The sequence below is a fragment of the Pseudophryne corroboree genome, chromosome 5 (genome assembly GCF_028390025.1).
Source record: "Pseudophryne corroboree isolate aPseCor3 chromosome 5, aPseCor3.hap2, whole genome shotgun sequence".
In the NCBI taxonomy this organism is placed as follows: domain Eukaryota; kingdom Metazoa; phylum Chordata; class Amphibia; order Anura; family Myobatrachidae; genus Pseudophryne; species Pseudophryne corroboree.
The window spans coordinates 257,171,615-257,187,450 of record NC_086448.1 but is presented as its reverse complement, the minus strand read 5'-3'; positions in this window follow the sequence as shown (position 1 = coordinate 257,187,450).

Genomic DNA, 15,836 nt, shown 5'->3' with positions numbered 1-15,836 from the left:
CTACATATGAATATATGGACATGAGACACGTCTCAATATTTCTATACGTGGCTTCCTTGAGAGAAGACGCTATAGGTATTGGCAAAGAAGAGCTTCTAACTCGCGGCGCTACGTATTAGTTTCTCTTTGAATATGAGAGCATTCATCCAGTCATCTTATATTTAGTCAGAGATATAAATAATGAGTACAATTCAGATGGGGCAGCCTGGTAAGGATACGTCCCATGTGTAGCTATTGCTTAAACTCGTCCTTTTTATACCAACATTGAATACAAAATTGTGCCAAGAACTCAATTCACAGCATATGAAAGATACGGATTGTCTGCTATGCGCAGTTAGCGGACATTCCCATTATAGCTCCTAAGGAGCTGTAACGGGTATGTCTGCTAACTGCGCATAGCGAACAACCCAGCACACACGAGTTTAAGCAATAGCTACACATGCGACGTATCCTTACCAGACTGCCCCATCTGAATTGTACTCGTTATTTCTCTATCGTCCTAGTGGATGCTGGGGTTCCTGAAAGGACCATGGGGGAATAGCGGCTCCGCAGGAGACAGGGCACAAAAAGTAAAGCTTTAGGATCAGGTGGTGTGCACTGGCTCCTCCCCCTATGACCCTCCTCCAAGCCTCAGTTAGATTTTTGTGCCCGGCCGAGAAGGGTGCAATCTAGGTGGCTCTCCTAAAGAGCTGCTTAGAAAAGTTTAGCTTAGGTTTTTTATTTTACAGTGAGTCCTGCTGGCAACAGGATCACTGCAACGAGGGACTTAGGGGAGAAGAAGTGAACTCACCTGCGTGCAGGATGGATTGGCTTCTTTGGCTACTGGACATTAGCTCCAGAGGGACGATCACAGGTACAGCCTGGATGGTCACCGGAGCCTCGCCGCCGGCCCCCTTGCAGATGCTGAAAAGAGAAGAAGGTCCAGAATCGGCGGCAGGAAGACTCCTCAGTCTTCTTAAGGTAGCGCACAGCACTGCAGCTGTGCGCCATTGCTCTCAGCACACTTCACACGGCAGTCACTGAGGGTGCAGGGCGCTGGGAGGGGGGCGCCCTGGGAGGCAATGTAAACCTATTTTTTGGCAAAAAATACCTCACATATAGCCTCCGGGGGCTATATGGAGATATTTAACCCCTGCCAGAATCCGTTGAAGAGCGGGAGACGAGCCCGCCGAAAAAGGGGCGGGGCCTATCTCCTCAGCACACAGCGCCATTTTCCCTCACAGAAAGGCTGGAGGGAAGGCTCCCAGGCTCTCCCATGCACTGCACTACAGAAACAGGGTTAAAACAGAGAGGGGGGGGCACTAATTTGGCGTTAGAAATATATAAAAAGATGCTATAAGGGAAAACACTTATATAAGGTTGTCCCTATATAATTATAGCGTTTTTTGGTGTGTGCTGGCAAACTCTCCCTCTGTCTCTCCAAAGGGCTAGTGGGTCCTGTCCTCTATCAGAGCATTCCCTGTGTGTGTGCTGTATGTCGGTACGTGTGTGTCGACATGTATGAGGACGATGTTGGTGAGGAGGCGGAGCAATTGCCTGTAATGGTGATGTCACTCTCTAGGGAGTCGACACCGGAATGGATGGCTTATTTAGGGAATTACGTGATAATGTCAACACGCTGCAAGGTCGGTTGACGACATGAGACGGCCGACAAACAATTAGTACCCGGTCCAGACGTCTCAAAAACACCGTCAGGGGTTTTAAAACGCCCGTTTACCTTAGTCGGTCGACACAGACACAGACACGGACACTGAATCCAGTGTCGACGGTGAATAAACAAACGTATTCCTTATTAGGGCACACGTTAAGGGCAATGAAGGAGGTGTTACATATTTCTGATACTACAAGTACCACAAAAGAGGGTATTATGTGGGATGTGAAAAAACTACCTGTAGTTTTTCCTGAATCAGATAAATTAAATGAAGTGTGTGATGATGCGTGGGTTCCCCCCCGATAGAAAATTATTGGCGGTATACCCTTTCCCGCCAGAAGTTAGGGCGCGTTGGGAAACACCCCTTAGGGTGGATAAGGCGCTCACACGCTTATCAAAACAAGTGGCGGTACCGTCTATAGATAGGGCCGTCCTCAAGGAGCCAGCTGACAGGAGGCTGGAAAATATCATATAAAAGTATATACACACATACTGGTGTTTATACTGCGACCAGCGATCGCCTCAGCCTGGATGTGCAGAGCTGGGGTGGCTTGGTCGGATTCCCTGACTAAAAATATTGATACCCTTGACAGGGACAGTATTTTATTGACTATAGAGCATTTAAAGGATGCATTTCTATATATGCGAGATGCACAGAGGGATATTTGCACTCTGGCATCAAGAGTAAGTGCGATGTCCATATCTGCCAGAAGATGTTTATGGACACGACAGTGGTCAGGTGATGCAGATTCCAAACGGCACAAAGGTGTATTGCCGTATAAAGGAAGAGGAGTTATTTGGGGTCGGTCCATCGGACCTGGTGGCCACGGCAACTGCTGGAAAATCCACCGTTTTTACCCTAAGTCACATCTCTGCAGAAAAAGACACCGTCTTTTCAGCCTCAGTCCTTTCGTCCCTATAAGAGTCATATTTGCCCAGGGATAGAGGAAAGGGAAGAAGACTGCAGCAGGCAGCCCATTCCCAGGAACAGAAGCCTTCCACCGCTTCTGCCAAGCTCTCAGCATGACGCTGGGACCGTACAGGACCCCTGGATCCCACAAGTAGTATCCCAGGGGTACAGATTGGAATGTCGAAACGTTTCCCCCTCGCAGGCTCCTGAAGTCTGCTTTACCAAGGTATCCCTCCGACAAGGAGGCAGTATGGGAAAAAATTCACAAGCTGTATTCCCAGCAGGTGATAATCAAATTACCCCTCCTACAACAAGGAAAGGGGTATTATTCCACACTATATTGTGGTACTGAAGCCAGAAGGCTAGGTGAGACCTATTCTAAATCTAAAAAAATTTGAACACTTACAAAGGTTCAAATCAAGATGGAGTCACTCAGAGCAGTGATAACGAACCAGGAAGAAGGGGACTATATAGTGTCCCGGGACATCAGGGATGCTTACCTCCATGTCCCAAATTTGCCCTTCTCACTAAGGGTACCTCAGGTTCGTGGTAGTAGCACTATCTCGGATACTGCTACAACAGCACGGATGGATTCTAAATATTCCAAAATCGCAGCTGATCCTGACGACACGTCTGCTGTGCCTAGGGATGATTCTGGACACAGTCCAGAAAAAGGTGTTTCTCCCGGAAGAGAAAGCCAGGGAGTTATCCGAGCTAGTCAAGAACCTCCTAAAACCAGGAAAAGTGTCAGTGCATCATTGCACAAGGGTCCTGGTAAAAATGGTGGCTTCCTACGAAGCAATTCCATTCGGCAGATTTCACGCAAGAACTTTTCAGTGGGATCTGCTGGACAAATGGTCCGGATAGCATCTTCAGATGCATCAGCGGATAACCCTATATCCAAGGACAAGGGTGTCTCTCCTGTGGTGGTTACAGAGTGCTCATCTTCTAGAGGGCCGCAGATTCGGCATTCAGGATTGGATGCTGGTGACCACGGAGGCCAGCCCGAGAGGCTGGGGAGCAGTCACACAAGGAAAAAATTTCCAGGGAGTGTGATCAAGTCTGGAGACTTTTCTCCACATAAATATACTGGAGCTAAGGGTAAATTTATAATGCTCTAAGCTTAGCAAGACCTCTGCTTCAAGGTCAGCCGGTATTGATCCAGTGGGAAAAACATCACGGCAGTCGCCCACGTAAACAGACAGGGCGGCACAAGAAGCAGGAGGGCAATGGACTTTTCGCTGGGCGGAAAATCATGTGATAGCACTGTCAGCAGTGTTTCATTCCGGGAGTGGAAACTGGGAAGCAGACTTCCTCAGCAGGCACGACCTCCACCCGGGAGAGTGGAAACTTCATCGGGAAGTTTTTCCACATGATTGTAAACCGTTGGGAAATACCAAAGGTGGACATGATGGCGTCCCGTCTGAACAAAAAACGTTACAGGTATTGCGCCAGGTCAAGAGACACTCAGGCAATAGCTGTGGACGTTCTGGTAACACCGTGGGTGTACCAGTCGGTGTATGTGTTCCCTCCTCTGCTTCTCATACCTAAGGTACTGAGAATTATAAGACGTAGAGGAGTAAGAACTATACTCATGGCTCCGGATTGGCCAAGAAGGACTTGGTACCCGGAACTTCAAGAGATGCTCACAGAGGACTTATGGCCTCTGCCGCTAAGAAGGGATTTGCTTCAGCAAGTACCATGTCTGTTCCAAGACTTACCGCAGCTGCGTTTGACGGCATGGCGGTGGAACGCCGGATCCTAAAGGAAAAAGGCATTCCGGAAGAGGTCATTCCTACCCTGGTCAAAGCCAGGAAGGAGGTGACCGCACAACATTATCACCACTAGAGATGAGCGGGTTCGGTTTCTCTGAATCCGAACCCGCCAGAACTTCATGTTTTTTTTCACGGGTCCGAGCGACTCGGATCTTCCCGCCTTGCTCGGTTAACCCGAGCGCGCCCGAACGTCATCATGACGCTGTCGGATTCTCGCGAGGCTCGGATTCTATCGCGAGACTCGGTTTCTATATAAGGAGCCGCGCGTCGCCGCCATTTTCACACGTGCATTGAGATTGATAGGGAGAGGACGTGGCTGGCGTCCTCTCCATTTAGATTATAAGAGACTGAGAGAGATTTACTGGAGCTGACTAGGAGGAGTACTGTTACTGTAGAAGTGTAGAGACTGAGTGGAGAGAGTTTACTAGTGAGGACAGTGCAGTTTACTTTATAATCCGTTCTCTGCCTGAAAAAAGCGATACACAGCACACAGTAACTCAGTCACATACCATATCTGTGTGCACTGCTCAGGCTCAGGCCAGTGTGCTGCATCATCTATTATCTATATATAATATTATATATATCTGTCTGACTGCTCAGCTCACACAGCTTATAATTGTGGGGGAGACTGGGGAGCACTACTGCAGTGCCAGTTATAGGTTATAGCAGGAGCCAGGAGTACATAATATATTATATAGTGAGTGACCACCAGACACACAGTGCAGTTTATTTAATATATCCGTTCTCTGCCTGAAAAAAGCGATACACACAGTGACTCAGTCAGTCACATACCATATCTGTGTGCACTGCTCAGGCTCAGGCCAGTGTGCTGCATCATCTATTATCTATATATAATATTATATATATCTGTCTGACTGCTCAGCTCACACAGCTTATAATTGTGGGGGAGACTGGGGAGCACTACTGCAGTGCCAGTTATAGGTTATAGCAGGAGCCAGGAGTACATAATATATTATATAGTGAGTGACCACCAGACACACAGTGCAGTTTATTTAATATATCCGTTCTCTGCCTGAAAAAAGCGATACACACAGTGACTCAGTCAGTCACATACCATATCTGTGTGCACTGCTCAGGCTCAGGCCAGTGTGCTGCATCATCTATTATCTATATATAATATTATATATATCTGTCTGACTGCTCAGCTCACACAGCTTATAATTGTGGGGGAGACTGGGGAGCACTACTGCATTGCCAGTTATAGGTTATAGCAGGAGCCAGGAGTACATAATATATTATATAGTGAGTGACCACCAGACACACAGTGCAGTTTATTTAATATATCCGTTCTCTGCCTGAAAAAAGCGATACACACAGTGACTCAGTCAGTCACATACCATATCTGTGTGCACTGCTCAGGCTCAGGCCAGTGTGCTGCATCATCTATATATATTATATATCTGTCTGACTGCTCAGCTCACACAGCTTATAATTGTGGGGGAGACTGGGGAGCACTACTGCAGTGCCAGTTATAGGTTATAGCAGGAGCCAGGAGTACATATTATATTAAAATTAAACAGTGCACACTTTTGCTGCAGGAGTGCCACTGCCAGTGTGACTGACCAGTGACCTGACCACACTGACCACCAGTATAGTTAGTAGTATACTTATATTGTGATTGCCTGAAAAAGTTAAACACTCGTCGTGTGACTTCACTTGTGTGTTTTTTTTTTTTTATTCTATAAAAATAAAACTAATTCTGCTGACAGACAGTGTCCAGCAGGTCCGTCATTATATAATATATAATATATACCTGTCCGGCTGCAGTAGTGATATATATATATTTTTTATATCATTTATCATCCAGTCGCAGCAGACACAGTACGGTAGTTCACGGCTGTGGCTACCTCTGTGTCTCTGCACTCGGCAGGCAGTCCGTCCATAATTGTAATACCACCTAACCGTGGATTTTTTTCATTCTTCTTTATACATACATAGTTACATAGACATCTTCTCTTTATCAACCAGTCTATATTAGCTGCAGACACAGTACAGTACGGTAGTTCACGGCTGTGGCTACCTCTGTGTCTGCACTCGGCAGGCAGTCCGTCCATAATTGTATACCACCTAACCGTGGTTTTTTTTCATTCTTCTTTATACATACATAGTTACATAGACATCTTCTCTTTATCAACCAGTCTATATTAGCTGCAGACACAGTACAGTACGGTAGTTCACGGCTGTGGCTACCTCTGTGTCTGCACTCGGCAGGCAGTCCGTCCATAATTGTATACCACCTAACCGTGGTTTTTTTTCATTCTTCTTTATACATACATAGTTACATAGACATCTTCTCTTTATCAACCAGTCTATATTAGCTGCAGACACAGTACAGTACGGTAGTTCACGGCTGTGGCTACCTCTGTGTCTGCAGTCGGCAGGCAGTCCATAATTGTATACTAGTATCCATCTCCATTGTTTACCTGAGGTGCCTTTTAGTTGTGCCTATTAAAATATGGAGAACAAAAATGTTGAGGTTCCAAAATTAGGGAAAGATCAAGATCCACTTCCACCTCGTGCTGAAGCTGCTGCCACTAGTCATGGCCGAGACGATGAAATGCCAGCAACGTCGTCTGCCAAGGCCGATGCCCAATGTCATAGTACAGAGCATGTCAAATCCAAAACACCAAATATCAGAAAAAAAAGGACTCCAAAACCTAAAATAAAATTGTCGGAGGAGAAGCGTAAACTTGCCAATATGCCATTTACCACACGGAGTGGCAAGGAACGGCTGAGGCCCTGGCCTATGTTCATGGCTAGTGGTTCAGCTTCACATGAGGATGGAAGCACTCAGCCTCTCGCTAGAAAAATGAAAAGACTCAAGCTGGCAAAAGCAGCACAGCAAAGAACTGTGCATTCTTCGAAATCCCAAATCCACAAGGAGAGTCCAATTGTGTCGGTTGCGATGCCTGACCTTCCCAACACTGGACGTGAAGAGCATGCGCCTTCCACCATTTGCACGCCCCCTGCAAGTGCTGGAAGGAGCACCCGCAGTCCAGTTCCTGATAGTCAGATTGAAGATGTCAGTGTTGAAGTACACCAGGATGAGGAGGATATGGGTGTTGCTGGCGCTGGGGAGGAAATTGACCAGGAGGATTCTGATGGTGAGGTGGTTTGTTTAAGTCAGGCACCCGGGGAGACACCTGTTGTCCGTGGGAGGAATATGGCCGTTGACATGCCAGGTGAAAATACCAAAAAAATCAGCTCTTCGGTGTGGAGGTATTTCACCAGAAATGCGGACAACAGGTGTCAAGCCGTGTGTTCCCTTTGTCAAGCTGTAATAAGTAGGGGTAAGGACGTTAACCACCTCGGAACATCCTCCCTTATACGTCACCTGCAGCGCATTCATAATAAGTCAGTGACAAGTTCAAAAACTTTGGGTGACAGCGGAAGCAGTCCACTGACCAGTAAATCCCTTCCTCTTGTAACCAAGCTCACGCAAACCACCCCACCAACTCCCTCAGTGTCAATTTCCTCCTTCCCCAGGAATGCCAATAGTCCTGCAGGCCATGTCACTGGCAATTCTGACGAGTCCTCTCCTGCCTGGGATTCCTCCGATGCATCCTTGCGTGTAACGCCTACTGCTGCTGGCGCTGCTGTTGTTGCCGCTGGGAGTCGATGGTCATCCCAGAGGGGAAGTCGTAAGCCCACTTGTACTACTTCCAGTAAGCAATTGACTGTTCAACAGTCCTTTGCGAGGAAGATGAAATATCACAGCAGTCATCCTACTGCAAAGCGGATAACTGAGGCCTTGGCATCCTGGGTGGTGAGAAACGTGGTTCCGGTATCCATCATTACTGCAGAGCCAACTAGAGACTTTTTGGAGGTACTGTGTCCCCGGTACCAAATACCATCTAGGTTCCATTTCTCTAGGCAGGCGATACCGAAAATGTACACAGACCTCAGAAAAAGAGTCACCAGTGTCCTAAAAAATGCAGCTGTACCCAATGTCCACTTAACCACGGACATGTGGACAAGTGGAGCAGGGCAGGGTCAGGACTATATGACTGTGACAGCCCACTGGGTAGATGTATGGACTCCCGCCGCAAGAACAGCAGCGGCGGCACCAGTAGCAGCATCTCGCAAACGCCAACTCTTTCCTAGGCAGGCTACGCTTTGTATCACCGGTTTCCAGAATACGCACACAGCTGAAAACCTCTTACGGCAACTGAGGAAGATCATCGCGGAATGGCTTACCCCAATTGGACTCTCCTGTGGATTTGTGGCATCGGACAACGCCAGCAATATTGTGTGTGCATTAAATATGGGCAAATTCCAGCACGTCCCATGTTTTGCACATACCTTGAATTTGGTGGTGCAGAATTTTTTTAAAAAAGACAGGGACGTGCAAGAGATGCTGTCGGTGGCCAGAAAAATTGCGGGACACTTTCGGCGTACAGGCACCACGTACAGAAGACTGGAGCACCACCAAAAACTACTGAACCTGCCCTGCCATCATCTGAAGCAAGAAGTGGTAACGAGGTGGAATTCAACCCTCTATATGCTTCAGAGGTTGGAGGAGCTGCAAAAGGCCATTCAAGCCTATACAATTGAGCACGATATAGGAGGTGGAATGCACCTGTCTCAAGTGCAGTGGAGAATGATTTCAACGTTGTGCAAGGTTCTGATGCCCTTTGAACTTGCCACACGTGAAGTCAGTTCAGACACTGCCAGCCTGAGTCAGGTCATTCCCCTCATCAGGCTTTTGCAGAAGAAGCTGGAGGCATTGAAGAAGGAGCTAAAAGGGAGCGATTCCGCTAGGCATGTGGGACTTGTGGATGCAGCCCTTAATTCGCTTAACAAGGATTCACGGGTGGTCAATCTGTTGAAATCAGAGCACTACATTTTGGCCACCGTGCTCGATCCTAGATTTAAAGCCTACCTTGGATCTCTCTTTCCGGCAGACACAAGTCTGCTGGGGTTGAAAGACCTGCTGGTGACAAAATTGTCAAGTCAAGCGGAACGCGACCTGTCAACATCTCCTCCTTCACATTCTCTCGCAACTGGGGGTGCGAGGAAAAGGCTCAGAATTCCGAGCCCACCCGCTGGCGGTGATGCAGGGCAGTCTGGAGCGACTGCTGATGCTGACATCTGGTCCGGACTGAAGGACCTGACAACGATCACGGACATGTCGTCTACTGTCACTGCATATGATTCTCTCAACATTGATAGAATGGTGGAGGATTATATGAGTGACCGCATCCAAGTAGGCACGTCACACAGTCCGTACTTATACTGGCAGGAAAAAGAGGCAATTTGGAGGCCCTTGCACAAACTGGCTTTATTCTACCTAAGTTGCCCTCCCACAAGTGTGTACTCCGAAAGAGTGTTTAGTGCCGCCGCTCACCTTGTCAGCAATCGGCGTACGAGGTTACATCCAGAAAATGTGGAGAAGATGATGTTCATTAAAATGAATTATAATCAATTCCTCCGCGGAGACATTGACCAGCAGCAATTGCCTCCACAAAGTACACAGGGAGCTGAGATGGTGGATTCCAGTGGGGACGAATTGATAATCTGTGAGGAGGGGGATGTACACGGTGATATATCGGAGGGTGAAGATGAGGTGGACATCTTGCCTCTGTAGAGCCAGTTTGTGCAAGGAGAGATTAATTGCTTCTTTTTTGGGGGGGGTCCAAACCAACCCGTCATATCAGTCACAGTCGTGTGGCAGACCCTGTCACTGAAATGATGGGTTGGTTAAAGTGTGCATGTCCTGTTTTGTTTATACAACATAAGGGTGGGTGGGAGGGCCCAAGGACAATTCCATCTTGCACCTCTTTTTTCTTTTCTTTTTCTTTGCATCATGTGCTGATTGGGGAGGGTTTTTTGGAAGGGACATCCTGCGTGACACTGCAGTGCCACTCCTAGATGGGCCCGGTGTTTGTGTCGGCCACTAGGGTCGCTAATCTTACTCACACAGTCAGCTACCTCATTGCGCCTCTTTTTTTCTTTGCGTCATGTGCTGTTTGGGGAGGGTTTTTTGGAAGGGACATCCTGCGTGACACTGCAGTGCCACTCCTAGATGGGCCCGGTGTTTGTGTCGGCCACTAGGGTCGCTAATCTTACTCACACAGCTACCTCATTGCGCCTCTTTTTTTCTTTGCGTCATGTGCTGTTTGGGGAGGGTTTTTTGGAAGGGCCATCCTGCGTGACACTGCAGTGCCACTCCTAGATGGGCCCGGTGTTTGTGTCGGCCACTAGGGTCGCTAATCTTACTCACACAGCTACCTCATTGCGCCTCTTTTTTTCTTTGCGTCATGTGCTGTTTGGGGAGGGTTTTTTGGAAGGGACATCCTGCGTGACACTGCAGTGCCACTCCTAGATGGGCCCGGTGTTTGTGTCGGCCACTAGGGTCGCTTATCTTACTCACACAGCGACCTCGGTGCAAATTTTAGGACTAAAAATAATATTGTGAGGTGTGAGGTATTCAGAATAGACTGAAAATGAGTGTAAATTATGGTTTTTGAGGTTAATAATACTTTGGGATCAAAATGACCCCCAAATTCTATGATTTAAGCTGTTTTTTAGTGTTTTTTGAAAAAAACACCCGAATCCAAAACACACCCGAATCCGACAAAAAAAATTCGGTGAGGTTTTGCCAAAACGCGTTCGAACCCAAAACACGGCCGCGGAACCGAACCCAAAACCAAAACACAAAACCCGAAAAATTTCAGGCGCTCATCTCTAATCACCACATGTGGCGAAAATATGTTGCGTGGTGTGAGGCCAGGAAGGCCCCATGAAGAAATTTCAACTCGGTCGATTCCTGCATTTCCTGCAAACAGGAGTGTCTATGGGCCTCAAATTGGGGCCCATTAAGGTTCAAATTTCGGCCCTGTCGATTTTCTTCCAGAAAGAATTGGCTTCAGTTCCTGAAGTCCAGAAGTTTGTCAAGGGAGTATTGCATATACAACCCCCTTTTGTGCCTCCAGTGGCACTGTGGGATCTTAACGTAGTTCTGGGATTCCTCAAATCACATTGGTTTAAAACCAGTCAAATCTGTGGATTTGAAGCATCTCACATGAAAAGTGACCATGCTCTTGGCCCTGGCCTGGGCCAGGCGAGTGTCAAATTGGTGGGTTTTTTCTCAAAAAAGCCCATATCTGTTTGTCCATTCGGACAGGGCAGAGCTGCGGACTCGTCCCCAGTTCTCTCCCTAAGGTGGTGTCAGTGTTTCACCTGAACCAGCTTATTGTGGTGCCTTGCGCCTACTAGGGACTTGGAGGACTCCAAGTTGCTGGATGTTGTCAGGGCCCTGAAAGTATAGGTTCCAGGACGGCTGGAGTCAGGAAAACTGACTTGCTGTTATCCTGTATGCACCCAACAAACTGGGTGCTCTTGCTTCTAAGCAGACTATTGCTAGTTGGATGTGTAATACAATTCAGCTTGCACATTCTGTGGCAGGCCTGCCACAGCCAAAATATGTAAATGCCCATTCCACAAGGAAGGTGGGCTCATCTTGGGCGGCTGCCCGAGAGGTCTCGGCTTTACAACTTTGCCGAGCGGCTATTTAGTCAGGGGCAAACACGTTTGTAAAATCCTACAAATTTGATACCCTGGCTAAGGAGGACCTGGAGTTCTCTCATTCGGTGCTGCAGAGTCATCCGCACTCTCCCGTCCGTTTGGGAGCTTTGGTATAATCCCCATGGTCCTTTCAGGAACCCCAGCATCCACTAGGACGATAGAGAAAATAAGAATTTACTTACCGATAATTCTATTTCTCGGAGTCCGTAGTGGATGCTGGGCGCCCATCCCAAGTGCGGATTATCTGCATTACTTGTACATAGTTACAAAAATCGGGTTATTATTGTTGTGAGCCATCTTTTCAGAGGCTCCGCTGTTATCATACTGTTAACTGGGTTCAGATCACAGGTTGTACAGTGTGATTGGTGTGGCTGGTATGAGTCTTACCCGGGATTCAAAATCCTTCCTTATTGTGTACGCTCGTCCGGGCACAGTATCCTAACTGAGGCTTGGAGGAGGGTCGTGGGGGGAGGAGCCAGTGCACACCACCTGATCCTAAAGCTTTACTTTTTGTGCCCTGTCTCCTGCGGAGCCGCTATTCCCCCATGGTCCTGACGGAGTCCCCAGCATCCACTAGGACGTCAGAGAAAACTTGGTTTACTTGCATTGCACCTCCAAGGGGTTCTTTCACTGGAAATCACGGTTATAATTTGTGAGAAATATATAAATTGGTCAAGTGGTACTATTCATCATAGATATGAACATATGTGATGATAAGAATGTATAAATGAATACTGTTCTCTTTGACTAGTGCAGTGAGATAATCCTCCAATGAAAAGCACAGAACCTGAAAAAGGTAGAAAAGGGAGGATGGAAGACCATATGGCCACTCTGCACAATTGTTCAGCAGAGGCACGACGTTGGACAACCCGAGAGGGTCCCACAGAACAAGTAGAATGGGCAGTAACCATAGGTGGGACAGGCAGGTCAGTTGGCATGTAAGCTTGTAAAATAGTCATGTGAAGCCATCGAGATACTGTAAAGTCTGTTTATTAGCAGGCCAGCCCCTCTTGTGGAATCCATATAAAATGAAGAGAACATCTGTTTTCCTGAAGGAGCTAGGGAGATCCACGAAAATCCAAAGAGCACAGACCACATACAGGGAAGCTTCACCTGCAGAGAGATCCTGATATTGAAAGACTGGAACCACAATCTCTTCATTAAGATGGAAACTTGATACCACTGTCAGTAGGTAGTCAGCTCGGGATCATATGACGGCCCTGTCCGACTTAAGAATCAGAGAGAGGAGCAACAGGAGAGCATACCCAAGTCAGAGACTCTGTGGGCAGTGGCAAAAGCAAGAAGCAAACGTGTTTTCACAGTCATCCACTTTAGGTAAACTGAATCCAAAGGTTCAAATGGATGCCACCAGAGGGACAAAAGGAGTTTGAAGGTGATGAACTCCCTGGAGGAACATTCTAACATCAGGCCGGGGGAGTGATCCTTTGCTGGAACCAGATGGACAGAGCTGATACCTGACCTTTTAGGGCTGCAAGATGGGGGCCAAGGTCCAACCCAGCCTGCAGAAAGGCATGCACCAGAGAAACTCTGAAAGCTGTAGGGTCATAGGCTCTTGTAGAACAAAACTGAAAGTAAGAGTACCAAACTCTGGAATAGATGTAGGCTGAGGCAGGCTTACAAGCCTTGAGCATCATCTGAACTACTCAGTGGGAGAAACCCTTGGATCTTAGGAGGGATGACTCAAGAGCTATGCTATCAAAGACACACAAGCTAGGTCCAGAGGTAGACAAGGGCCTTGAGTTAACAGATCAGGCCATAGTGGAAGCAGAAATGGAGTGTCTATGGAGAGACTCTGTAGGTCAGCGAACCAATGGCACCTTGGCCAGGCTGGAGCAATCAACAACACAGTGCCTCTTTGCTGTTTGCACTTGCGAAGAACCCATGGAAGTAGAGAGACTGGAGGGAAGTTGTATGGTAGATGGAAGGTCCACCTCACCTCCAGAGCATCCACAAAGGCAACTGCAGGATCCCTGGTCCTGGAACCATAGAGGGGAACTTTGTGGTGGTGCTGAGAGGCCATGAGTTCAACCTCTGGTAGGCCTCATTTGTCCATGATGAGCTGGAATACCTCTGGGTGTAGAGCCCACTCTCTGGCATGGACATCCTGATGGCTTAGGAAGTCCGCTTCCCAGTTGAGTACTCCTGGGATGAACATTGCTGAGATGGCTGGGAGATAATGTTCGGCCCAAACAAGGATGTGCATTCCCTCATGGCAGCCTGACTACACACCTCCCTGGTGGTTGCGATAGGCTACCGCAATCGCATTGTCAGACTGGACCTAGACAGGGCTGTCCCTGAGATGATCCTGCACCAGACTGAGTGCCCTGCATACAGCCCGAAGCTCCAGGCTATTGATAGGTAGGCGGGTTTCATGGGTTGTCCAATGTCCCTGTAAGGAATGTTGACTGGTCACTGCAACCCACCCACGGAGGCTGGCGTCCGGAGTGTGTAGCATCCAATCCAAAATCCAGAGGGGGCGACCCTTGTCCAAGTTAGGCTTGTGGAGCCAACCTGAGATGGAAAGTCGAACCTCCGAAGAAAGGACAATCGTCTGATCCCAGAGCAGATGATACTGCCCTTTCCACCGGGACAGGATCAAGTTTTGAAGAGGCCTGGAGTGAAACTGGGCATTTTCCATCATGTCGAAGGTAGAGACTATGGACCCCAGAATCTGCATTATGAAGTGGATAGACACTTGTCAACTTTGAAGTAACTTGCAAATGCACATGTGAATTGCTGCAATTTTCTCTGCTGGTAGGGAAAACCTTTGCACATGAGAATCCAGGAGTGCTCCTAGATGTGACATTCTCTGAGAAGGAGACAGGGAGGACTTTTTCCAATTGATGAACCAGCTGTTTTCCTGTAGAAAAGCAATGGTCAGCTGAAGATGGTGCTGTGGGCCGTCCGAAGATTGTGCTGACCAGTGCTGTATCTCGACATTTTAGCACTGTGTGCAAGAAATAGCACTGGAACCAAGAGGTGTGCCCACAAAATACTAATTCATATTACGCTGCACAGTAGTCTCAATTATTTAAATTGCGCTGCACAGTAGTGCCACTTATACACATTACACCAGGTAGAGCCCCTATCAGACATTACGCCAGTTAAAGTCCCCTTTCACACAGTTAGACAGGTAGCCCCTTATACCCATTATACCAGGTAGAGCCCACATTATGCCAGGTAGAGTCACTGGGGGCTTGTGTGGCGGTGGGTGGTGGTTTTGGTGGGTGTGTGAGTGTGTGCCTATGTGTGTGTGCGGTGGGGTATGTGTCTGTATCTGATCTCTCCCCCCTACCCAGAGTGCATGACCTTACCTAATGCTGTACCAGCGGGAACCCAGGAGAGCTGCATCTTCCACAAGTTAGAGTATACTGTAGCACTGCCCAGTGCTGACAGGTAGGCTGGACACACATTGCAGTGCAGAACTCTCCGGGCGCCGGCGGGTGTTGCCAGCCATGTGCGTGTTCTCTCCCCGGTGTGCACAACCTCTCCTAACACTGTTACTGCACTAGCTGGAACCCGGAAGGTGAGTTGCATACGGAAGGCAGCTACAGTACAGCGCTGCCCGACAATAACAATTAGGCTGGCGGCGGTCACACATTGAGGCGCAGAACTCTCCAGGTGTTGCCAGCGGTTCTGCGCCCACTGTGCATATGCACTGTGTGCCAGGCATCGCTGGCACACACCTAGTTACAGCCCTGGTGCTGACAACAGAAGATCATCCAGTTATTGGAGTATTCTGACTCCCTGAAGCCGGAGCTGTGCTGCCATGACCACCATTACCTGAGGGTCAGTAGAGAGGCCGAAGAGTAGTGCCTAAAATGTAAAATGTTGCTGAAGGACAGCAAAGTTTAGAAATTGCTGATGTCTGGGACTAATAGGCACATGTAGGTCGGCATCCTGAATGTCTAGAGATGCCATAAAATCCCCA